At 40.3% G+C, this 27,808-nt stretch overlaps 1 protein-coding gene and 1 long non-coding RNA gene across 8 annotated transcripts in view; one reads left to right on the top strand and one right to left on the bottom strand.

Annotated features, from left to right (window-relative positions):
• Positions 1–27,808, bottom strand: part of LOC128703690 (serine-rich adhesin for platelets-like) — a 616,714-nt gene that overhangs the window by 355,292 nt on the left and 233,614 nt on the right. The gene's annotated exons all lie outside the window — the stretch shown is intronic.
• Positions 112–26,969, top strand: LOC128703596 (uncharacterized). The gene is made up of 5 exons (XR_008409318.2): positions 112–217; positions 757–1,059; positions 6,292–6,573; positions 6,705–6,744; positions 24,784–26,969. It is a non-coding gene; the product is annotated as an uncharacterized lncRNA (long non-coding RNA).

Genomic DNA, 27,808 nt, shown 5'->3' with positions numbered 1-27,808 from the left:
AGATTTAACCTATGACGTCACAGACTCGACCGCCAAGATCTAGTAGCCAATCAAGGGTTGTGACGTTACTGTTGATGATGTATACATCACGGTTCATCAGCCAATGAAAGGGCTTAGATGCTCCTACGTCACAGTGTGGAGGTGTTGCACAAACCCGCGTAAACTGGCGCCTCAGTCATGCGCAGGAGAAGATGACGTGATGGTGCTCGCTCCTCTGGTAAGCATTTTTCTTTTATGTCGCTAATTTACTCGTTATTTTCATTAATTATTGCTTTTACATGGTCATATAAACAGTATAGATATCTTTTAAAGTAATTCAATAAAATTACGGAATTACTGATTTTGTTCCAATTAATTTTGTTGAAACCCCTAAGTTCAACAGCAACTGTTATCAACCTTCATGGTAAGTGCTAACTTTATATTATAATGTCACTTGCACTTATGTCAATTTATTGTCACTACCACTTACAAGTGCTAGTTTTTGATCGGTTGAAACATCACTAACAAGTGGTCGTTTTAGTGTAAATTGTCACCACCACTTGAATTGTAACTTGTCACTACCACTTACATGTGGAAAGTTTAACTTGTCACTAGTAAGCTGTCACTATCACTTAAGTGGTCGTTTAGAATAACGCCCCTGTAACACTTTATAGAGGCGCAGTAATGTGCGCCGATAAATTGACGCTAATATTTATAATACATGTTAGGAACATTGAAATTTATTCTAGGCTATTTCTACATTAATGTTTTTATTAGGGGAGATTGCTCCAAATCCTTGGATCAAGAGCCCATTACCAGCCAGGTGTATGCATGTCACCGCTCTGGGCACAGCCAATGAAAACGAGAGTTACTAAGCTGGCGGGAAGCAGGAGCCAATTACAGCCTAGATTTAACCTATGACGTCACGGGCTCGAGCGCCAAAACCCAGCAGCCAATCAGCAGTCGTGACGTCATATGACGAGCCAGTCAGCGCTCAGAGACAACGTCACAGTGGTGGTGGTGTGCGTAAACTGTTGCCTCAAGTCATGCTCGGGAGGCGGCGTCAGCGCGCGCTCCTCGGTAAGAATTTTCCCCATATTTCTCCTAATTTACTTGTCATTCACTGTTTTTACATGGTAATATAGTGTATATATCTGAAGTAGTAATGCTGCAAAATATGGTAACTTAATGTCACCACTTTAGTAGTTGTAAATTGTCATGTACCACTTATATAAGTTGTCACTGGCACTAAATGGCAAGTTATGTCTACAAATTGTAAGAGATGTGTAGTAACTCATGTTTTACCACTTAATAGTCGTTTATGGTTGTAACTTGCCACTTATGTCAACTAAGTGGCCGTGTATGGTTTTGTAATTTATCACCAATTAAGTGGTTTAGTATGGCATCACAAGACCACTTGTATGTGGTCAATTATAATTTAACTTTTACGCTGTCACCTAAATAAGTGATCGTTAGTTTTTTTTATATTTTCTGGAAGTGGCCTTTAATATCACCTTGACGGGAAGTATCTTGATCCAAGGAATCTGAACCACTATTTCCAGTAGTGACTTCCATTCCCCAGGCGTTGTATGACCCTAACGGGTTTAGCGCTTTCCCGTAAATGCCACGGCGCAGCATGTGCGCTCAATTGGCGCCATTAACTCTTGCGTTCTTGTCGCCAATGTGTAAAACGCGCGCTAGGAAGCGCAAAACCGGGTCACTTAGTCCCAAATGGTTAATGGTAGTTTCAAAACTGTCTACCAAACGAGGGTCTAGTGTATATAAGAACATAAGAACATAAGAACGAAGGAACACTGCAGAAGGCCTACTGGCCCATGCGAGGCAGGTCCAAGTCCCTACCGGCTTAAGCCAATGCACCCAACCTAGTCAGGTCAGGTCACATTGACTTAAGGGAGGAACACGGCAACCGACCTGTTAGCACAAGCTATCAGGTCCAACTCACACCCACCCACATCTACTCATGTATTTATCCAACCTATTTTTAAAGCTACACAACGTTCTGGCCTCTATAACGGTACTTGGGAGTTTGTTCCACTCATCCACAACTCTATTACCAAACCAGTACTTTCCTATATCCCTCCTGAATCTGAATTTTTCCAACTTAAAACCATTGCTGCGAGTCCTGTCTAGGCTAGATATTTTCAGCACACTATTTACATCCCCTTTATTTATTCCTGTCTTCCACTTATAAACCTCAATCATATCCCCCCTCATTCTACGTCTTTCTAGAGAGTGCAGTTTCAGGGCCCTTAGTCTATCCTCATAGGGAAGGTTTCTGATACATGGGATCATCTTTGTCATCCTCCTTTGTACATTTTCCAGAGAATTTATATCCATTCTGTAATACGGTGACCAAAACTGTGCAGCATAATCTAAATGAGGCCTAACCAAGGATGTATAGAGTTGAAGAACAACCTGAGGACTCCTATTATTTATGCTTCTTGATATGAAGCCAAGGATTCTATTAGCTTTATTGCGAACACTTATGCACTGTTGTCTTGGTTTCAGATTACTGCTAACCAGAACTCCTAAATCTTTTTCGCAATCCGTAATATTAAGATCTACATTATTTAGTTTATATGTGGCATGGTTATTGTCCTGTCCAACATTTAGAACTTTGCATTTGTCTATATTAAACTGCATCTGCCACTTCTCCGACCACTGCATCAGTCTATTCAAATCCTCCTGGAGTGCTCGAATGTCCTCGTCAGAATGAATTCGACGGCCTATTTTGGTGTCATCGGCAAACTTGCCGATGTCGCTCTTTATGCCCTCATCTATGTCGTTTATGTAGATTGTGAACAGCAGGGGGCCCAACACTGACCCCTGTGGAACACCGCTCGTGACGCTTCCCCACTCTGATTTCTCCCCATTTATGCAAACTCTCTGCTGCCTATTTGTCAACCATGCCTCTATCCAGGAAAAAATTTCTCCTCCTATTCCATGTGCTTTAATTTTCCTCAATAGTCTCTGATGTGGGACCCTGTCAAAAGCCTTACTGAAGTCCATATACACAATATCATATTCATTACCATGATCTACCTCCTCAAATACCTTAGTGAAAAAAGTTAATAAATTCGTAAGGCAGGAACGCCCCTTTGTAAAACCATGCTGAGATTCGTTGATTAATTTATGCTTTTCAAGGTGGCTACGAACTGCCTCGGCAATTATTGATTCCATAAATTTTCCCACTATGGAGGTTAGGCTTATTGGTCTATAGTTCGAAGCTAAGGACCTGTCACCTGTTTTGAAAATAGGTATCACATTTGCCATTTTCCACTTATCTGGCACCATGCCAGTTTGTAGTGATATGTTGAAAAGATTAGCCAAAGGTGTGCTAAGCTCCTCTTTACATTCCTTTAGAACCCTTGCATACAGTTCATCAGGGCCTGGGGATTTGTTAGGTTTTAATTTATCTATTTGCCTAAGGACCATGTCACTTGTGACCCTAATAGTGCACAGTTTATTATCGTCCTGTTCTACATAATTTATCATTACTGGAATATCGCTGGTATCCTCCTGTGTAAAAACTGAGAGGAAGTATGTGTTAAAAATTCTACACATTTCCTTATCACTGTCAGTGAGCTGACCCGAGGAACTTTTGAGTGGGCCTATCTTGTCCCTGATCTTACTTCTGTATACCTGAAAGAATCCTTTTGGGTTAGTCTTCGATTCTCTTGCAACTTTAACCTCATAATCTCTAGTTGCTTTTCTAATTCCCTTTTTTATTTCTCTCTTTAACTGAATATATCGATTTCTTAATTGCCCCTCTCCTCTTTTGATTTGCCTATATATGCCTCTCTTTTGACCAATCAGATATTTTAATCTATTGTTCATCCATTTAGGATCATTTTTGTTTGATCTGATTTCCCTATTTGGAACATAATTTGACTGAGCAGCTAGAACTATGCCCTGGAAAGCATCATATCGGCAACCATCACCACCTACCTGACCCCTAGTCAGGTCATTCCAGTTCAGCCCACCTAAGTAATTTTTCAGTCCTATGAAATCAGCCAAGCGAAAGTCAGGGACGGAGACTTGATTGCCATTATTAGGGGAATTCCATGCTATGTTAAAACTGAGTGATTTGTGATCACTCTCCCCAAGCTCATCATTAACCTCAAGATTATTAATATATATATATATATATATATATATATATATATATATATATATATATATATATATATATATATATATATATATATATATATATATATATATATACATATATATACACCTCAATTTATATATACTTGTTCTCGGTGTATATACTTTGAGATATTCAGAATATATATAAAATATTCTCATTTCTGGGCTTTCTACATATAGTTGCTTTTATTAAGGGTGCTCCAAATTCTTCGATCAAGAGCTCAACCAGATATTTTAATCTATTGTTCATCCATTTAGGATCATTTTTGTTTGATCTGATTTCCCTATTTGGAACATAATTTGACTGAGCAGCTAGAACTATGCCCTGGAAAGCATCATATCGGCAACCATCACCACCTACCTGACCCCTAGTCAGGTCATTCCAGTTCAGCCCACCTAAGTAATTTTTCAGTCCTATGAAATCAGCCAAGCGAAAGTCAGGGACGGAGACTTGATTGCCATTATTAGGGGAATTCCATGCTATGTTAAAACTGAGTGATTTGTGATCACTCTCCCCAAGCTCATCATTAACCTCAAGATTATTAATATATATATATATATATATATATATATATATATATATATATATATATATATATATATATATATATATATATATATATATATATATATATATATATATATACATATATATACACCTCAATTTATATATACTTGTTCTCGGTGTATATACTTTGAGATATTCAGAATATATATAAAATATTCTCATTTCTGGGCTTTCTACATATAGTTGCTTTTATTAAGGGTGCTCCAAATTCTTCGATCAAGAGCTCAACCTGTCCTGGCCACAGCCAAGTACTAAGTTGGCAGAAGCAGCAGCCAATTAGTCTAGAGTTAAGATATGACGTCACGGGCTCGAGCGCAAAGACCCAGCAGCCAATCGGTATTCGTGACATCACTTGCCCATATATATGTCACTGTCGATCAGCCAATCACTGTTCAGCAGCTCCTACATGACAGGCTGGTGGTGGCGTGGGAGGGTGCGCACTCTGGTAACCATTTTATCCTAGTTTCATCAAAATTACTGGTCGTTTACACTGTTTTTACATGGTTATATAAATATATATCTGAAGTAATAATTTTGTGAAATATGGTAAGTGGTAATTTGTCTACGTAAGTGGTTGTCAATTGTCACGTACCACTTACATAAGTGGCTGTAACTTGCCACTGTACCACTAATAATTGGTAAGTTATGTCACTACCAATTATAGTAACTGGTTGTAACTCACTACCACTAAGTGGTGTTAGGTTGTAATGTCATTTTACCCCTTACATGTGATCTTTTATGGTCAGTTGTAACTTGTCACTTTACCATTCACTACCACTTAAGTGGTCAATTATTTTAAATTTCTGGACCATAGCCATGGTGAAAGGATCTTGATCCAAGGAATCTGAGCCACCATTCTCAGTAGTCATGAATATATTCCACTCCCCAGGGGCTATGGGGGATATTCATTCCTCGGGCTATGGGGGATATATTCCATTCCTCGGGCTATGGGGGATATATTCCATTCCTCGGGCTATGGGGGATATATTCCATTCCTCGGGCTATGGGGGATATATTCCATTCCTCGGGCTATGGGGATATATTCCATTCCTCGGGCTATGGGGGATATATTCCATTCCTCGGGCTATGGGGGATATATTCCATTTCTCGGGCTATGGGGGATATATTCCATTCCTCGGGCTATGGGGGATATATTCCATTCCTCGGGCTATGGGGGATATATTCCATTCCTCGGGCTATGGGGGATATATTCCATTCCTCGGGCTATGGGGGATATATTCCATTCCTCGGGCTATGGGGGATATATTCCATTCCTCGGGCTATGGGGGATATATTCCATTCCTCGGGCTATGGGGGATATATTCCATTCCTCGGGCTATGGGGGATATATTCCATTCCTCGGGCTATGGGGGATATATTCTGTTCCCCGGGGTATGGGGGATATATTCCATTCCCCACATGCCATGGATATATTCCATTCCCCAGAGGCTATGGGGATTGATGTAAACTTGAAATGTCTATGTATATAGTTATCAATGTGTATATATGTACTTGTTCTCTGTATATATGCATCGAGAGATATTTCTACATTATAAATTTGTTTTTATTAGGTTAAGGTTGTTCCAAATCCTTGGATCAAGAGTCCATCTTATCACCAGCAATCAAAACGCAAGTTACTAAGTTGGCGGGAAGCAGCAGCTAATTACAACCTAGATTTAGCCTGACGTCACGGGCTCGAGCGCCAAGACCCAGCAGGCGTGACGTCACTGTTGATCAGCCAATGAGAACGCTCAGAGACTCCTACGTCACAGTAGTGGTGGTGCAGGAGCCCACAAACTGGCGCGCGCCTCCTCGAGTTTTGCGCGGGAGGAGTGAGGGCAAGCTCTCCTGTGGTAAGAAATATTTTCCTTTATTTCTCCTAAATTACTGGTTATTTATAATAATGAATTTACATGGTAATATAAACAGTGCATATGCATATCTGAAGTAATTCTGTTAAATAATCGAGAAATTTTTATTCCAGTTGAAGCAGAGGAGTTCAGCAGTAACTGTTAGTCTTTATGGTGAGTGGTAACGTTTATCACATAAGTGATCAGTTATTAATTGTTCCTTTACCATTTGTCTACCACTTTACCACTTATACGACCTTACCATTTGTCACTTTACTAATGTTGTCACTACCACTTTTATGACCTTACCATTTTTCACTACCACTTACGACTTTGTTACCATGGATACTAGTATGGTGCATGCCTTGAGTTATTCTAGTAAACTAAGATTTAAATGTCAGTATATGTAAGTTTTTTGTAATTTCTGATTTTAATGTTTAGTATTTTAGTAAACTACGATTTAAAGTTGATAGTATAATTTTTTGCAGTTGCCATTTTTTAATAAGTTGATGCAAGACCTGTGTTGGAGAGACCAGTGTTTGGCAAGACTTGTGTTACGGGAATCTGTTTAAATTTCATATTTTCCAAAAGCCTAATTTTGTATTTTTTTTTGGGGGGGGGGGGGGTATGACCCTTTGAGATCCTAATGGCTGTGTGACCCTTGTAGGTTTAGCGCTTCTTTATGGTTATAATGCTTGACCCATTTAAAAATTGACTTGTGAACTTTTTGGTAATTTTGCGATGAGTTAAAGCTAAACACCTGTTGAATATTACTGGACTTTGGTTAATATTTTAGGCATTAAAAGTATTCTTGACAGGTGGTGCATAGGTTACATGCAGCCTTAATGACCATGTAGTAAATAGGCTTTAAACCCAATACCCTAGTGGATTTAGCGCTTTTTGATTATTAAACCCAGCAAATCATGAAGTTCGTGAAGTAGATAGGCTTTAAGCCCAATAAATCTTAACCTTTGTGTAGTAGATAGGCTTTAAACCCAGTAAATCATGACCTTCATGAAGTAGGCTTTAAACCCAATAAATCATGACCGTGTAGTAGATAGGCTTTAAACCCAAAAAATCATTAATGACCTTTGTAGTAGGCTCTAAACCCAATAAATAAACCATGACCTTTGTGTAGTAGGCTTTAAACCCAATAAATCGTGACTATAGTAGATAGGCTTTAAATCCAATAAATCATGGCCATTGTGTAGTAGGCTTTAAACCCAATAAATAAATCTGTGTAGTAGATGGGTTTTAAACCCAATAGATAAATCATCTTTGTGTAGTAGATAGGCTTTAAACCCAATAAATCATGACCGTGTAGTAGATAGGTTTTAAACCTAATAAATCATGACCGTGTAGTAATAGGCTTTAAACCCAATAAATCAATGGTGTTTGCAGTACGTTCCATTAAAATATAAAATCGTTATAGTATATGAAATATGATACTCATTGCTAGTCTTTAAAATTTCTTTATATATTTCTCTTAGGTTTGACACTTTATAAAATAGGTATAATATTTAATAATAGTAATAAGAATATTACTTTTCTGAATAGTAATATTGTAATTAGTACAGTGGAGCCTCGAATTTCATGATTAATCTGTTCCAGAGAGTCTGCTGGAAGTTGAAATTCATGAATGGCAAAACCATTTTCCCCATAAAAAAGAATGGAAATCCAATTAATCCATTCCAGACACCCAAAAATATTATTTTTTTTTTCTCCAAATATTTACATACAGAAAAGCCCTTGTGTTGTAACACTTTTTTTTTATTATAAATACAGAAAACAATGAGAAATCAAGTATCTATATAAAATATTACACTTACCACTTCTGGGTGGATGGAAGACTGGAGGAGGGGAGAGGAAAAAGATACACTATTGTTTGAAAGGGGAATCCCCTTCCATAAAGACTTCTGGTACCAAGTCCTTTTCTAGGGTTACTTCACTTTTTTTTTTTTTTAATGGCACTGGGACCAGCTTGTTACTGGACCTCTGTTGCACAAAATATCTGTCCAGAGAGCTCTGTTTCTGGCATTTCCTTGAAACATCCCTAAAATGGGACACCACATTGTCATTGTACATGTTGCCAACACAGCCTACATCAGCTTTGTCAGGGTGAAGTTCATCCATAAATGTTTGCATTTTTGTCCACATTGCACAAATGTCCTTAATCTTTGAAGGTGCCTTTCTCCATCTCTTCCTCTGAAGAAATTTCCTGAACTGTGGTCTGTTGCATATGAAGCTCTTGCAGCTCTGTAGTGGTTAGCTCTTCATCGTGGTCCTCCATCAACTCTTCTACATCCGAAACTCGCATCATCCAACCCCATGGAATTCCCCAATGCCACAATACTTTCCACAACTGGCATAGGCTCCTCAGGGTTAGCCCCAAACCCTTCAAAATCCTTCTTGTGCACTTTCTGGCCACAATTTTCTCCAAGCAGAGTTCAAAGTCCTACAAGGCACTCCCTCCCAAGCCTTACCTATAAGGTTTATGCAATGGAGGATACTGAAGTGATCTTTCCAGAACACACTTAGGGTCAATTCAGTGTCTGAGGTCACTTCAAAGCACTTAAGAACACAACGGAGGAGCACTGCAGAAGGCCTACTGGCCCATACAAGGCAAGTCTTTATCAGAACGACCTCTACCCAAAGCTACCCAAGAATTAACTCCCTTACCCAATGACAGAGAACTTTCACGACGCGCATAACGGAGATAAAACACCTCAATTATTGGGAGCGCTTGAGGTTCCTAAACCTGTATTCCCTGGAACGTAGGAGGGAGAGATACATGATTATATACACCTGGAAAATCCTAGAGGGACTAGTACCGAACTTGCACACGAAAATCACTCACTATGAAAGCAAAAGACTTGGCAGACGATGCACCATCCCCCCAATGAAAAGCAGGGGTGTCACTAGCACGTTAAGAGACCATACAATAAGTGTCAGGGGCCCGAGACTGTTCAACTGCCTCCCAGCACACATAAGGGGGATTACCAACAGACCCCTGGCAGTCTTCAAGCTGGCACTGGACAAGCACCTAAAGTCAGTTCCGGATCAGCCGGGCTGTGGCTCGTACGTTGGTTTGCGTGCAGCCAGCAGCAACAGCCTTGTTGATCAGGCTCTGATCCACCAGGAGGCCTGGTCACAGACCGGGCCGCGGAGGCGTTGACCCCCGGAACTCTCTCCAGGTAAACACCAATCAAACCCAGCCCCTCCCACTCGTATATTTGTCCAGTCTCCTCTTAAAGCTACCCAAGGTCCTAGCCTCTATCACCCTACTGGGAACATTGTTCCATGCATCCACAACTGTTAGAAAACCAGTACTTACCCATGTCCTTTCTAAATCTAAATTTATCCAGCTGATGATATAAGAAGCCATCTCGATAAGCACTGCTTGATTAATGATACTCAGCATGGATTCACGAGGGGCTGTTCCTGCCTAACTAATTTATTAACCTTCTTCAGTAAAACTTTTGAGGCCGTTGATCATGATAAAGAATTCAATATTGTTTATTTATATATTAGTAAGGCTTTTGATAGAGTACTGCACCAGAGACTGTTAAAGTGGCAGCTCATGGCATTGGGGAAAAAGTGCTGTCATAGATAGTCATAGCTCGCCAATAGGCAGCAGATAGTATGCTTAAATGGGGTTAAATCCGAGTGGAGATCTGTAACCAATGGCGTTCCACAGGGATCAGTCTTGGGCCTGTTTATAATATACACCTACCATCTGACTTACGACAGAGTTTGGTTCTGAGAAACCGGTCGTAAGTCGAAATGGTCGTAAGTTGAACTTTACTACTGAATATCAACAAAACATTTTTGTAATGACTATTTTATTGTTTTATTTTGGTATTTCATGTTTTACTTTACTTTTTATGTTGTTAGTACTGTGTTTTATACTACAAGGTTTAGGATAAACACTGTGTACAACACAAATAGTTGTTTATTTCCCAGAAATTTGGCATAAAAAACACGGTCGTAAGTTGAGTGGTCGTAAGTCGGATGGTAGGTGTATATCAATGACCTTGATGAGGGAATTACTAGTGATATGAGCAAATTCGCCGATGACACAAACAGGTAGGATAATTGATTCAAACTTAGATGTCACGGAACTTCAGGAGGATTTAGACGAACTCGATTCCTGGTCAGAAAAGTGGCAGATGCAGTTCAGTGTAGGTAAATGCAAGGTTCTGAAGCTCGGAGTGTCCATAACCCTAGTAGAGTGGACCCTTGCTTAACGATATTAATCCATTCCTGAGAGCTCAACGTTAGGCGAAATTATCGTTAGCCGAATTAATTTTCCCCATAAGAAATAATGGAAATCAAATTAATCCGTTCCTGACACCCCAAAGTATGAAAAAAAAAAAAATTTACATGAAATATTAATTTTAATACACACAAACTGAAGAAGACATACAATTACATGACACCTTTATTGAAGATCTGGTGATGATTGATGGGAAGGGAGGAGGGGAGTGTGTGGATGGTGTTAATGTTTAGAAGGGGAATCCCCTTCCATTAGGACTTGAGGTGGCAAGTCCTTTTCCGGGGTTACTTCCCTACTTTTAATTAATGCCACTAGGACCAGCTTGAGTCACTGGACCTCTGTCCCACAACATATCTGTCCATAGAGGCCTGTACCTCCCGTTCCTTTATGACTTTCCTAAAGTGGTTCACAACATTGTCAGTGTAATAGTCACCAGCACGGCTTGCAATAGCTGTGTGAGGGTGATTTTCATCAAAAAAGGTTTGCACTTCAAGCCACTCTGCACACATTTCCTTTATCTTTGAAGTAGGCAACTTCCTCAATTTCTCTATCCCCTCTGGAGCAGTTTATTCAGGTCTGGCTTCTTGCTGTTGAAGATGATCTTGCAGCTCATCAGTGGTTAGTTCTTCATTGTCCTCCACCAACTCTTTCACATCCTCCCCACGAACCTCCAACCCCAAGGACTTCCCCAATGCCACAATTGATTCCACAACTGGCATAGGCTTCTCAGGGTTAGCCTCAAATCCTTCAAAATCCCTTTTGTCTACACATTCTGGCCAGTTTCTTCCAAGCAGAGTTCAAGGTCCTCTTAGTCACTTCCTCCCAATCCTTACCTATAATGTTTACACAACTGAGGATGCAAAAGTGATCTCTACAAAACTCTCTTAGTCAATAGAGTTTGAGGTCACTACAAAGCACCTTTCAAACATAGCTTTTGTGTAGAGTTTTTTGAAGTTTGCAATGACCTGCTGGTCCATGGGCTGCAGGAGAGGAGTGGTATTAGGAGGCAAAAACTTGACCTTAATGAAGCTCATGTCTCCAGAAAGTCGCTCTGCCACGTCTGAAGGATGACCAGGAGCATTGTCTAATACCAGGAGGCACTTAAGGTCCAATTTATTTTCCAGGAGGCAATTTTTCCACAGTGGGGGCAAATGCATGGTGTAACCAGTCATAAAAAAGGTCTCTAGTGACCCATGCCTTACTGTTTGCCCTCCACATCACACACAAATTAGCCTTGAGGACATTGTTTTTCCTGAACACACTGGGCATTTCAGAGTGATACACCAATAAAGGCTTCACTTTGCAATCACCACTAGCATTAGCACATATCAACAGAGTAAGCCTGTCTTTCATAGGCTTATGTCCTGGGAGTGCCTTTTCCTCCTGTGTTATGTAGGTCCTGCTTGGCATTTTCTTCCAAAACAAGCCTGTTTCGTCACAATTAAACACTTGTTCGGGTTTCAATTCTTCACTGTCTATGTACTCCTTGAATTCCTTCACATATTTTTCAGCTGCTTTTTGGTCCGAACTGGCAGCCTCACCATGCCTTATCACACTATGTATGCCACTACGATTCTTAAATCTCTCAAACCAACCTTTGCTGGCCTTAAATTCACTCACATCACCACTAGTTGCAGGCATTTTTCTAATTAAATCGTCATGCACCTTCCTAGCCTTTTCACATATGATCACTTGAGAGATGCTATCTCCTGCTATCTGTTTTTTTGTTTTTCCACACCAATAACAGTCTCAACATCTTCTATCACTTGTGATCTCTGTTTTGAAAAGAAAGTTGCACCTTTGGCAAGAACAGCTTCCTTGATTGCTGTTTTCTTGGCCACAATAGTAGCGATGGTTGATTGGGGTTTTGTGTACAACCTGGCCAACTCGGAGACACGCACTCCACTTTCATACTTAGCAATTATCTCTTTCTTCATATCCATAGTAATTCTCACCCTTTTTGCTGTAGGGTTGGCACTTTGGCACTAGAGGCTTTCTTGGGGCCCATGGTGACTTATTTTGCAGGTGCAATCACTAAACACGCTGTGATGGTATGAAATGCTCCGATTGTATGCTTGGATGCGACCGCAGTGGCTGGCTTGTAAACACTGGCACCCATAGAACAAGTGAGGTGGGCTCAGGCCGCATGTGGACGCGTCTCGAACGAATCGCGTTGAGCAAGTTTTTTAGCGCTAGCCAAGGCAAATTTTTTGCGTTAAAATATATTGCTAGGCGGATTTAATGTTATGCGATGCGTTCGTTAGGCGAGGTTCCACTGTACTTATCAGTTAAATAACGTAGAACTTAGCCATACAGATTGCAAAAAGGATTTGGGGGTTATGGTAAGCAGCAACCTTAAACCATGACAGCAATGCCTAAGCGTACGTGACAAAGCAAACAGATTACTGGGATTTATATCTAGAAGTATAAGCAAAAGAAGTCCAGCGGTTATTTTACAGCTTTATACATGATTAGTAAGGCCTCACCTAGATAACGCAGCTTAGTTCTGGTCTCCATATTACAGAAGGGATATAAATTCACTAGAAAATATCTAGCGTAGAATGACCAAATTAATACATAGCATTAGAAATCTTCTGTATGAAGAACGATTGAAGACTCTTAAACTGCATTCACTTGTAAGACAAAGAATGAGGGGAGACATGATCGTAGTGTATAAGTGAAAGATGGGTACTAACAAAGGGGATATAAACAAGGTTTAGAGGATATCACTTCAAGAAAGAACCCACAATAATGGATTCAAATTAGATAAGTTTAGATTTCGAAAGGATATAGGAAAGTATTGGTTTGAAAATAGGGTAGTTGATGAGTGGAACAGTCTGCCTAGTAGGGTTATTGAAGTTAAAACGTTGGGTAGTTTCAAATTTAGGTTAGATAAATACATGTGTGAGAGGGGTTGGATTTGAGCGAGTCTTGCATAATGAGTAAATAGAATCAAAATTTATTTCTTGGGTAGCATTGTAAATTGGGTTGGGCAAATATTTTGTTAGTGGGAAGGATTGCAAAGGACTTGCCTAGTATGGGCCAACAGGCCTGCTGCAGTGTTCCTCCTTTCTTATTTCTGGTTCTTAGCTGGTTCGACACCCTCAGTACAGTGGACCCCCGCATAACGATGGCATCGCATAGCGATTTTTCCGCATAACGATTACTTTTATCGCAAAATTTTTGCCCCGCATACCGATTAAAAACCCGCATACCGATTTTCGTCCGAGACGCGTCCAATGTGCCCTCAGCCAGCCTCACATGTGCCGCTCCGTCCCATTGTTTACCAGCCAGCCTCCGCGGTAACATCCAAGCATACACTCGGAATATTTCGTATTATTACAGTATTTTCGGTGCTGTTTCTGGAAAATAAGTGACCATGGGCCCCAAGAAAGCTTCTAGTGCCAACCCTGTGGTAAAAAGGGTGAGAATTAGTATGGAAATTAAGAAAGATTTTGAAGGGTTTGGGGCTAACCCTGAGAAGCCTATGCCAGTTGTGGAATCCATTGTGCCTACTTCAAAGATTAAGGAAATGTGTGCAGAGTGGGTTGAACTGCAAACCTTTATAGATGAAAATCACCCTGACACAGCTGTTGCAAGCCGTGCTTGTGACTATTTCAATGACAATGTTATGGCCCATTTTAGGAAAGTCTTGAAGGAACGGGAGGTACAGAGCTCTATGGACAGATTTGTTGTGCGACAGAGGTCCAGTGACTCTCAAGCTGGTCCTAGTGGCATTAAAAGAAGAAGGGAAGTAACCCCAGAAAAGGACTTGCTACCTCAAGTCCTAATGGAAGGGGATTCCCCTTCTAAACAGTAAGAAGATAATGCTCTCCCCTCCTCCCATCCCATCAATCATCACCAGATCTTCAATAAAAGTAAGTGTCATGTAATTGTGCATGCCTTTTTCAGTTTGTGTGTATTAAAATTAACATTTCATGTGGTAAAAAAAAATTTTTTTCATACTTTTGGGCGTCTTGCACGGATTAATTTTATTTCCATTATTTCTTATGGGGAAAATTCATTCGCATAACGATTATTTCGCATAACGATGAGCCCTCTTGCACGGATTAAAATCGTTAACCGGGGGTCCACTGTACTTTATTAATATCTCCTTTGTGTATGCCCATCATCCACTTATACACTTCAATATCTCCCCTCATTCTGTCTCTCCAGAGTGGAGATTTAAGGCTTTAAGTCTATCTTTATATGGGAGATTCCTTACACACTAAATCATTTGTCGTTCTTCTCTGTATGTTCTCATGAGTCTATATCCACTTTTCAAACAATGCTTTGCTGTACATTTTTTTGAAGTTTGAAATGACCTCCTGGTCCATGGGCTGGAGGAGAGGAGAGTGGTATTAAGGGGCAAGAACTTCACTGTGATGAAACGAAACTCCTGCCCCATTTGCTCTTCCAAGTCTGGAGGATGAGCAGGAGCATTGTCCATTACCAGGAGGCACTTGAGTTCCAATTTATTTCCCAGGAGGTATTTCTTCACACTGGGGTCAAACACTTCATTGAACCAATCAAGGAAAATGTCCCTAGTGACCCATGCCTTACTGTTAGCCTTCCACATCACTCAAATTAGCCTTGGTGACACTTTTTCTTGAACATCCTGGGATTTTCAGAGTGATACACCAGTAAAGGCTTTACTTTGCAATGCCCACTAGCATTACAACAAAACATGAGAGCTAGCCTGTCTTTCATAGGCTTGTCCTGGCAGTGCCGTTTCCTCCGTGATGTAGGTCCTCTTTGGCATTTTCTTCCAAAATGGGTCTGTTTCATCACAAATGAACACCTGTTGGGGTTTGAATTGTTCAGTCTCTGTACCCCTTGAATTCCTGAACATATTATTCAGCCGCTTTTTTTGTCAACTGGCAGCCTCGCTGTGCCTTACCACTGTGTATGCCACTATGCTTAAATCTCTCAAACTAGCCTTTGCTGGTCTTAAAATCACAAACAGCACTTGTTGCAGGCATTCTCTTTACAAGATTGTCATGCAACTGCCTTACCTTTTCACAAATTATTGACTGCATAACACTATCTCCTGCTAACTGTTTCTGGGTAATCCACACCAACAGTAACCTCACCACTTCAAGGATTTTTCTATCTCTCTTGTCAGCATATCTACCCCTTTTGCAACAACAACATCAACTTTGATTTCCTTTCCCTTCGCCACAATCGAAGTGTTGGTTAAATGGTGTTTGCCATATGTCCTGACAAGCTCTGAAACGCACTCCCCTTTCATATTTTTCATTGATTTCTTTAATTCAATCGTGTTCCTCAATTTCTTTACCAAAGGGCTGGCATTAGCTTTCTTTGGGCCAATGGTGACTTCTTTAGCAGTTCCAAGCACAAAAAACAAATGCATTATGAAATGTATCGTACGAACCCGTGGGGTGATGGTCACACTGTGTGAATGGTGCGGAAGTCTGGCTTTGTGTGCGCGTTGATGCTGGGATGCCGTTCGGATGCATACCAGATGGTTGCTGAATCACGAGGTCAGTCATGAACCGCGAGGCTATATTTTGTCGAAAAATGTTGCTGAAAGTCTGATTTCATGAAAGTCGTAGTTGCCGAAAGGTGGGGGTCCACTGCACTAGTCTTTTTATTAGTACACTGAGCCCCCCCCCCCTTTTTTATATATATAATTAATCCATTCCTGGAAGTGTGACTATTTTCGAAATTGACAATTTTCGAATCCTTTTCCCCATAAGAAATGTAAATACAATTAATCCGTTCCAGACACCCAGAAGAATTAAAACAAATTTTTTTTTACATGCAATATAGATGTAATACATACACAATACAATAGGACATGATTGAAACATTAACAGCATAACAAACCATACCCCTGGCCGGGATTGAACCCGCGGTCATAGTCTCAAAACTCCGCGGGTTCAATCCCGGCCGGGGGTATGGCTTGTTTGCAATCGTGTCATTGTGATTTCTTGAGTCACAGCATAACACTTACCTTTATTGGCAATTCTTTAGTGTACAGAAGACTGGAGGAGGAGAGAGATTGGATTAATTTACTGTTTGGAAGGGGAACCCCCTTCCATCAACACCTCAGGTACCAAGTCTTTTTCTGGGGTTACTTGTCTTCTCTGTTTCTTAATACCACTAGGACCAACTTGAGTCGCTGGAGTCCTGTCTCGCAAAAAGTGTCCAGAGAGCTCTGTTTCTGACATCTCTAAAACTTCCCTAAAATGGGCCAAGACTGTCACTGTACATGTTGCCGATATGGCTTGCAACAGCCTTGTCAGGGTGATGTTTCTCCATAAATCTTTCCATCCTACCCCCACATTTCAAAAATCTCCTTAATTTCTGAAGGCAACTTCTTCCATCTCTCTTCCTCCTCTGCAGCAATATTCTGAGCTGCAGTCTATTGCTGTTTCAGCTGAAGCTCTTGCAGCTCCTCAGTTGTTAGCTCTTCATTGTGGTCCTCCACCAACTCTTCCACATCCTCCAAACTCTCATCCAACCCCATGGAACTCCCCAATGCCACAATAGATTACACAACTGCAATAGGCTTATCAGCCCCAAACCCTTCAAAATCCCTCTTGTGAACACAATCTGGCCACAATTTTCTCCATGCAGAGTTCAGTCCTGGTAGTCACTTCCTCCCAAGCCTTATAGGTAAGGCTTATGCAGTGGGGGATACTGAAGTGATCTTTCCAAAACTCTCTTAGGGTCAAGTGTGTCTGAGGTCACATTAAAGCACCTTTGAAACTTTGCTTTGGTGTGGAGTTTTTTAAAGTTTGAAATGATCTGCTGGTTCATGGGCTGGAGGAGAGGAGTGGTATTAGGGGGCAAGAACTTTACTGTGATGAACCCATGCTCCAGAATTAGGTCATGCAAGTTTGGAGGATGAGCAGGTGCATTGTCCATTAGCAGGAGGCACTTGAGATCCAATTTATTTTCCAGGAGATAATTCTTCACACTGGGGCCAAACACTTCATTGAACCACTCTACGAAAATTTCTCTGACCCATGCCTTATTATTAGCCTTCCAATACACACACAATTTACTCTTCATAATATTGTTTTTCTTGAATGCTCTGGGATTTTCAGAATGGTACACTAGTAATGGCTTCACTTTGAAATCCCCACTAGCGTTGCCACAAAACATGAGTGTCAGCCTGACTTTCATAGGCTTGTGTCCTGGCAGTCCCTTTTCCTCCTGAGTAATGTAGTTCCTCTTTGGCATTTTCTTCCAAAAGAGGCCTGTTTTGTCACAATTGAACACTTGTTCAGGTTTTAATTGTTCAGTCTATATGTACTCCTTGAATTCACTTAAGAATTTTGTAGCTGCAATTTTGTCCGAACTGGCAGCCTTGCCATGCCTTATCACACTATGGTTCTTAAATCTCTCAAACCAGCCTTTGCTGGCCTTAAATTCACAAATATCAGTACTTGTTGCAGGCAATTTCTTTGAGATCATCATGCAACTCCCTACCCTTTTCACAAAAAAGCAACTGCATAAGACATTCTCCTGCTAATTGTTTCTCATTTATCCACACCAATAATAACTTCTCAACATCTTCGAGTACTGGCGATCTCATTTTTGTCGGCATATTTACCCCTTTTGCAAAAACAGCTTCCTTGATTTCCTTTTTCTTGGCCACGTTGGAAGCTATGGTTGTATGGGGTTTCTTATACATCCTGGCCAGTTCGGCCACATGTACGCCACTTTCATATTGTTCAATGATGTTTTTCTTGAATTCAATCATATTTCTCACCTTTACCAAAGGCCTAGCACTAGGAGCTTTCTTTGGAGCTATGGCAGCTTATTTAGCAGTTGCAAGCACTAAAATGAATGGAATACAGTGGACCCCCGCTTAACGATCACCTCCCAATGCGACCAATTATGTAAGTGTATTTATTTAAGTGCGTTTGTACGTGAATGTTTGGGGGTCTGAAATGGACTAATCTACTTCACAATATTCCTTATGGGAACAAATTTGGTCAGTACTCTCACCTGAACATACTTCTGGAATGAAAAAATATTGTTAACCGGGGGTCCACTGTATTATGAAATATTTCGTATGAACAAGTGAGGGGACCGTCACTCACTGGTAAACAATGCCACACTGGCTGGGAAGGGAGTGCGAGGCAGCTCTGGGCCGTGAGTACGTGTCGGGGACAAACGACTACAGTGGACCCCCGCATAACGATTACCTCCGAATGCGACCAATTATGTAAGTGTATTTATGTAAGTGCATTTGTACGTGTATGTTTGGGGGTCTGAAATCGACTAATCTACTTCACAATATTTCTTATGGGAACAAATTCGGTCAGTACTGGCACCTGAACATACTTCTGGAGTGAAAAAATATCGTTAACCGGGGGTCCACTGTATTTGCGAGTCAATGTTTTGATGAAAAACGTTTCGATTTCCGAAAACTGCGACTTTCGAGCCTTACGATTATTGAGGGTCCACAATTAAGCCTACCAGTTACTGCCTCATGAGGACATTTACTATTAAGATTTTGTTTGAATTTTTAATCCTAGATGGTTAGCCACCCAGGATAACCCAAGAAAGGCAGTGCGTCATCGAGGACTGTCTTATTTCCATTGTGGTCCTCAATCTTGTCCCCCCAGAATGTGACCCACACCAGTCGACTAACACCCAGGTACCTACTTGCTGGTAGGTGAACAGGACAACAGGTGTAAGGAAACGTGTCGAAATGTTTCTACCCCGCCGGGAACCAAACCTGGGCCCTCTTGTGTGTGAAGCAAGAGCTTTGCCAGCCAGGCCATGGGGTTACTATTTTTTTTTTTTTCATAGTAAACCAGTAGGTGGCATACAATGGGAAGTAATGAGATTATTGCAATCGACTCTTGATTCAGTTCCTTGAATCAAGAGCCCTTCACTAGCATTAAGGAACTCTCCCTTTAAAAGGAGTAAATCAGATTTGATTTAAAAGATTTTTTTTGTTAAACTTAAATTTACAGTGGACCCCCGGGTTACGACATTAATTTGTTCCAGAGAGCGGGTCTTTAGCCGAATCTGTTGTAATCCGAATTAATTTTCCCATAAGAAATAATGGAAATCCAATTAATCTGTTCCAGACACCCAAAAGTATTAAACAAAATAATTTTTTCACATGAAATATACATTTTCCTACACAGAAAACAATGAGACATGTAGAATAAACAATACTAAAATGATACTTACCTTTATTGAAGACTTATTGATGAGTGATGAGACGGGAGGAGGGGAGAGAATGGAGGTGCATTATTGTTTGGAAGGGGAATCCCCTTCCATAAAGACTTCAGGTAGCAAGTCCTTTTCAGGGGTTAATTCCCTTCTTTGTTGTTTAATGGCACTAGGACCAACTTGAGTCACTGGACCCCTGTTGCACCAAAAATCTGTCCAGAGAGCTCTGTTTCTGGCATCTCTAAGATTTCCCTAAAATGGGACACAACATTGTCATTGTAGATGTTGCCAGCATGGCCTGCAACAGTTGTGTCAGGGTGATGTTCATCCATAAAGGTTTGCACTTCAATCCACTTAGCACAAATGTCCTTAATCTTTGAAAAAGGAAACTTCCTCCTCCTCCTCCTCCTCCTCCTCCTCCTCCTCATCTGAAGGAAATTCCTGAGCTGTGGTCTGTTGATGTTGCACCTCAAGCTCTTGCAGCTCTGTAGTGGTTAGCTCTTTATCGTCGTCCTCCACCAACTCTTCCACATTCTCGCCACTAACCTCCAACCCCATGGACTTCCCCAATGCCACAATAGATTCCACAACTGGCATAGGCTCCTCAGGGTCAGCCCCCAAACCATTCAAAATCCCTCTTGTACACATTCTGGCCACAATTTTCTCCAAGCAGAGTTTAAAGTCCTGCTAGTCACTTCCTCCCAAGCCTTACCTATAAGGTTTATGCAACTGAGGATACTGAAGTGATTTTTCCAGAACTCTCTTAGTCAATTCAGTGTCTGAGGTCACTTCAAAGCACTTTTAAAATATGTACTGCTTTAGTGTACAGTTTTTTGAAATTTGAAATGACCTGCTGGTCCATGGGCTGGAGGAAAGGAGTGGTGTTCAGAGGCAAAAACTTGACTTTGATGAAACTAAACTCTGGCACCATTCGGTCTTCCAAGTCTGGAGGATGAGCAGGAGCATTGTCTAATAGCAGGTGGCACTTGAGTTCCAATTTATTTTCCAGGAGGTATTTTTCACAGTAGGGCCAAACACGTCATGGAACCAATCATAGAATATGTCCCTCGTGACCCATGCCTTACTGTTTGCTCTCCACATCACACACAGTTTAGTCTTGATAACACTGTTTTTCTTGAAAACACTGGGAGTTTGAGTGATACACGAGTAAAGGATTCACTTTGCAATCTCCACTAGCATTACTACCAAACATGAGAGTTAGCCTGTATTTCATAGGCTTGTGTCCTGGGAGTGCCTTTTCCTCCTGAGTAATGTAGGTCCTGCATTTTCTTCCAAAACAGGCCTGTGTCATCACAACTGAACACTTGTTGGGGTTTTAATTGTTCAGCCTCTATGTGCCCCCTTAAATTCCTGCACATATTTTTCAGCTGCTTTTTTGTCAGAACTGGCAGCCTTATCACACTGTGTATGCAACTACAATTCTTAAATCTCTCAAACCAGCCTTTGTTGGCCTTAAATTCATCAATATCAGCACTAGTTTCAGGCATTTTCTTTAATGAGATCATTATGCAACTGCCTTGCTTTTTCACGTCTAGTTGATTGCGAAACACTATCTCCTGATAATTGTTTCTCGTTGATCCACACCAACAACAATCTCTCCATCTTCGAGTATTTGCGATCTGTTTTGTGAGCATATTTGCACCTTTCACAACAACAGCTTTCTTGATTGCCTTTTTCTTGGCCAAGATAGTAGTGATGGTTATATGGGATTTGTTATACAGCCTGGCCAGCTTGGAGACACTCACTCCACTTTCATATTTTGCAATGATCTCTTTCTTGAATTCAATAGTATTTCTCACCCTCTTTACCACATGGCTGGCACTAGAAGCTTTCTTTGGACCCATGGTGGCTTATTTAGCAGTTACAAACAAAAAACAATGGAATAATACAAAATGTATCACACATACGTGTGGAATCTTTCTCACTGGCTTGTAAAGAACGGCACACTGGCTGTACATGGAGTGGCAGGGCTGCTCAATCCACGTGGATGCATTCGGGACAAACTACTTTAACCAAGTTTTGTCATTAACCAAGCCAATATTTTGACACAAACTTTACTTAATCCGAATTTTACGTAATCCGATGATGTTGTAATCTGGGGGTCCACTGTATCTCAAATATTAAGTGTTTGTGGCCCAGATATGTTACTTATTTATGAGGTGTTTGCTGAGGTTTAATACCTACTTATTATAATCAGTTATAATCAAAAAGAAGCGCTAAACCTACAAGGGTCAGACAGCTCAGATTACCTGGTTATATATTCACATTTGTTTAATAGAGGTACAAAATTTGTCATCTGCCTTATAGTGGAGTAGTGGAAACAGATGCTTTATTTTGTGTGTACACTGAGTTGCAGGGTAATATTTTGTGAAGGTATTCAGGGAAAAAGGTTAGCTGAACTTGAGTCCTGGAGGTGGAAGTACAATGCCTACAATTTAAGAGGTTTGGGATATTTGCTGTTTGGAATGACATCTGAACTGTCTTATCTGTGCACTAATGTGGAGACAGTGATGCTGTGAATGATGGTGAAAGTGTTTCTTTTTTGGGTCATCCTGCTTCAGTGGGAGACAGCCAGTGTGTGTGTGTGTGTGTTCTTTCAACAAATTGGTCGTATCCCACCGAGGCGGGGTGGTGCCCCAAAAAGAAAAACGAAAGCTCCCTGTATACATTACTAAATTTAAAAAGAAGGGGTTACTAACCCCTTGCTCCCGGCATTTTACTCTCCTCTTAAGACATGCACAGCTTACACACTTCCCCGTGGAGATGCGTATGTGTGTGTATAAGGATGTCATGCCGAATAGGTAAAACTTGTGATTTTTGGCTTAAATAATGACGCTCTTCTTGCTGAATAAGGCAAGCAAAAATTTGTATATTCAATAATTTCGCAAAAATCATTCTGAACCTAATGAAAAAATATTTCATTGTTTATTAAATTATTGTAAACTTGCTAAATTAAATTGCGCTTGTTATAATAAGGTTAGGTAAGTTAGTAAGTTTATTCAGGTATACACAAATACAGTTACCTAGATTATCATACATAACAGCATATGTGTAGAGAACCTGTGATAACCCAAAAAAGTCAGTGACTTATTTCCATGGGGTCCTTTTACCTTATTATTATAATATTAAGGTTATGTCTTATTATTCTATAATGAAGATAACATTTTTTTTTTCTCCTCGACAAGTCTGCCGTCTCCCGAGGCAACATCTTATTATCATACTTAAAAGAATATCTACTACACAAGGGTCATTAAGACTATCTACAATACGAGGTTCATTACTAAGAATAAGGTAAAATTACACGTGTGTTAGCTAAAAAATAAAAAATCATTCCCCTCTTTTCTGTAGCTACATTCATCAGACACCTTTTGGCAGTCTTCTTGAACTGGTTCATGCTATGAGTGGCTTTGACATGTGCAGGCAGTCTGTTCCATTCCTTTATTGCTGTACAATAAAAGGTGTTTTCTAAGGTTCTTTTGGTACATAATTTTTACATTAAATTCGAAAAATATACCTTTAAGCGTATAAGAGAAACTTTTAGAAAGGACTTTATATATAGAGGGTTATATATAAATGTTGAATTTCAATCTCTATGATGGTTGTCAAGTATTCTTGACAGTCAACAGGTTACATGCAAACTTAATTAAACCCTCATGTAGTAGACTTTAAACTTGATAAAAGTAACTAGAGTAATTAGTGTATTTCCACAGTGCATTTTAAAATCCAGAACATATTGACTGAAGCCACTTTTTTTCCTTATTTGTTTTAATTAGGCTATTAAAAATCCATTAAAAAATATGCTGCTTCAAAATTTATACAGTATTTTGTATTTAAAATTCCCTTTATAGCCCTTGTGGCTTAGCGCTTCTTTTTGATTATAATAAAATTCCCCCCCCCCCCTTTTTTTTTTTAACACATCGGCCGTTTCCCACTGAGGTAGTGACCCAGAAAAGAAGAAACACTTTAATCATCATTCATTTCCTAGTAGTGATGGTGAATTAAGTCATGATGGTGAGGGTGTTAGGAATCATGATGGACTATTGACCATGTTACTTTGTGGTGGAACATCACTCCTCTAATATCACCCCTTGATGCTGGTACGAGGCTCTTGGTCTAGTGAATTGGATCTGTGCTCCAGTTCCCTGAACTGACTGAATACCTTCCATGCCCCCCCCCACACGTGCTGTATAATCTTACGGGTTTAGCTCTCCCCCATTATAATAATTCCCAAGTGTGAAGCTCTTGATCCAGAGAATTATAGATAACTGCCCTTAGCTCAAACCAGATTACCTCTCATTCCCCAGGTGCTGTGTGAACCTCATGAGTTTAGCACTTTCCTGTGATATTCTCACTGGTGTCATTGACAAGTTTTAGTTAGTTTAATATGTTTATTATGCACCCCATACCCATCCTGTGGGCGGTAGTCAAAAGATTAGAGGTACATAATTGGTCCAGGGACTGGACTCCAAAGTTTTGATAGCTGAGCAAGTTACAGAGGTAATGAATTCACAATTTACAAAGGTAATGAACTCACAAATTACAAAGGTAATGAACTCACAAATTACAAAGGTAATGAACTCTGGGTAGGTCTAGTCACAATCATGACAAGTTACAAAGGTATTTACAGATTAGAGGTATGTAATGGATCCAGGGACTGGGCCCCAAATCCGTGTTACTTATGTATTTCCAATATTTACCTTTTGGTAGGCTTCATATTACAGTCAAGTGAAATGGGCATTTTATCATTACAGAAATCTGAACTTCACAACCCCAGCAAGATGTTTGAACTTCACAACCCCAGCAAGATGTTTGAACTTCACAACCCCAGCAAGATGTTTGAACTTCACAACCCCAGCAAGATGTTTGAACTTCACAACCCTAGCAAGATGTTTGAACTTCACAACCCCAGCAAGATGTTTGAACTTCACAACCCCAGCAAGATGTTTGAACTTCTCAACCCCAGCAAGATGTTTGAACTTCTCAACCCCAGCAAGATGTTTGAACTTCTCAACCCCAGCAAGATGTTTGAACTTCTCAACCCCTGAATGATTTCAGCAGTAACCTCATGACACTTAAATTGGGCAAGTAGTTAGTTAAACCAGGACAACTAACATGAAGTAAATTAATATTTCATGTATTCCTTGCTATGTACTTTACCTTCTGTTATATTTATTTTATATTAAACTGATGTTTATAAGATTTATATTTTGGGAACATGTTTGTTTAATAAGAGGTGTGAGTGTTGCTCATACCAGGATGCTACACCTGGGTGCTGCTCATACCTGGGTTGTTTATATCTGGGTGCTGCTCATACGTGGGCTATTTATACCTGGGTGCTGCTCACACCTAGGTGCTGCTCACACCTGGGTGCTGCTCACCTGGGCTGTTCATACCTGGGGGCTACTAACAGCCTGGGTAGTGCTTGGGTTATCAGCCTGGGTAGCACTTGGGCACTATCTGCCTGGGTAGCACTTGGGCACTATCTGCCTGGGTAGCACTTGGGCACTATCAGCCTGGGTAGCACTTGGGCACTATCTGTCTGGGTAGCACTTGGGCACTATCTGCCTGGGTAGCACTTGGGCACTATCAGCCTGGGTAGCACTTGGGCACTATCAGCCTGGGTAGCACTTGGGCACTATCTGCCTGGGTAGCACTTGGGCACTATCTGCCTGGGTAGCACTTGGGCACTCAGCCTGGGTAGCACTGGGGCACTATCAGCCTGGGTAGCACTGGGGCACTATCAGCCTGGGTAGCACTTGGGCACTACCAGCCTGGGTAGCACTTGGGCACTACCAGCCTGGGTAGCACTTGGGCACTATCAGCCTGGGTAGCACTGGGGCACTATCAGCCTGGGTAGCACTTGGGCACTACCAGCCTGGGTAGCACTTGGGCACTACCAGCCTGGGTAGCACTTGGGCACTACCAGCCTGGGTAGCACTTGGGCACTACCAGCCTGGGTAGCACTTGGGCACTACCAGCCTGGGTAGCACTTGGGCACTACCAGCCTGGGTAGCACTTGGGCACTACCAGCCTGGGTAGCACTTGGGCACTACCAGCCTGGGTAGCACTGGGGCACTACCAGCCTGAGGCTACTGTCACCCAAGGTAGTACTGTCCTGCTTAATGTATGAAACTGCCACTTGAATTTATTTAAACTGCCAACCATATTGTTTTAAACTGCTTTATACTGCCCAGTGTTTTATACCTTATAATGTTTTACATCTAATGTTTTATATCTTCTGATGTTTTATATCTTCTGATGTTTCATATCTCATGTTTTATATCTTCTCATCTTTTATATCTTCTGATGTTTGCTTTATACCTTCTGTTTTATATTTTAATGTTTTATACCATCTAATGTTTTATATTTTAATGTTTCATTTCTAATGTTTTATACCCAATGTTTTATGCATTCTGATGTTTATATTTTCTAATGTTTTATATTCTAATGTTTTGTATTTATAATTCCTAATGTTTTATATTTATAACATTTTTTGTTTTATCTTAGAATGTTTTATACTTGTTTTACATTTTAATGTTTTATAGCTTCTCATGTTTTGTCTTATGTTTATATCCTAATGTTTTATATATTTGTTTTCTCATATTTTATATCCTGTTAAATACTTTCTAATGTTTTATGTTTTCTAATGTTTAATATCTTCTAATGTTTTATCTCTTATTTACCTTATGTTTACCTAATGTTTTATATGTACTTTTAAATTTTTTTAATTTACATTGGTGTATTAATGCAGTTTAATGTTTGTCGTATGTTCTTTTTCAAAAATTTACGTTGCTCTGTAATTAACCCGGTACTTAAAGACCACCAGTCAACACTGCAGTAACCACCACTACCACAATCTGTAACACTTCGATACAACAATCACCGTGTTTTTTTTTTTTTTTTATACGTATTCAGTGAATGAAATGGTTGAAATTGATACCCTGTTTCGTATGGATTTTATTACAGGTATGTTGTATCCACTTGTAAATTAAACCTGTTTTTTTTTTTTCCCACTTAGATTGTTTTATACAGATGTGTGTCTCAGGTAATCAACTTGACAGGTAACTTATGTCCACACATTTCAATGGCATCTTGACAGAGTTAACTCCAGGTAAGTTTTTTAAATGCAAATACAGAATTTTAGAAGTATTTTCAATGTACATGGTGCATGAGGCTACCAAAACTAGGTATTTTTTTATACGCAATGATGGAGCAATTGACTCGCTGATCTCTTTTTAACAAGTTTAGCCTACTTCCTGTTTGAAATTCGTACGTGTTGTAACTTTAATGGTAATTCCTAAATTATTGTATCAGTTTGTGTTTAAAATATTAAATGTGGGAAGTGGTGAAGGCTCGATACTCTTGTCTATCATGAGGCGGAAGAGTTACCTAGTTGTATAAAGACGTACATCTAATGCTTCAGATATATTTTTCATGGAGTTCAGTTTTATGGGCTGGAACGTTCAACATGCTTATTCAACATTTGCGGTTGCTAAGCTGCAGTGCAAGATTGTGCGGAATAGAAAAATATTTTGTAGTGTTTTGTACAAGATTACTTGCTGAAAAGCCAGGAGTGCAGTTTAATGTCAAGCCAGGAGTGCAGTTTAATGTCAAGCCAGGAGTGCAGTTTAATGTCAAGCCAGGAGTGCAGTTTAATGTCAAGCCAGGAGTGCAGTTTAATGTCAAGCCAGAGGCACACCAGTTTGTCATTTATAAAAGAATTATTGTGAAATCATTGAATGCACTTGTGAAATGGAGTGAACCTAGTCTTGTAAC

Source organism: Cherax quadricarinatus, chromosome 76 (assembly GCF_038502225.1).
Source record: "Cherax quadricarinatus isolate ZL_2023a chromosome 76, ASM3850222v1, whole genome shotgun sequence".
NCBI lineage: Eukaryota > Metazoa > Arthropoda > Malacostraca > Decapoda > Parastacidae > Cherax > Cherax quadricarinatus.
This window is presented reverse-complemented; position numbering and strand designations above follow the sequence as displayed.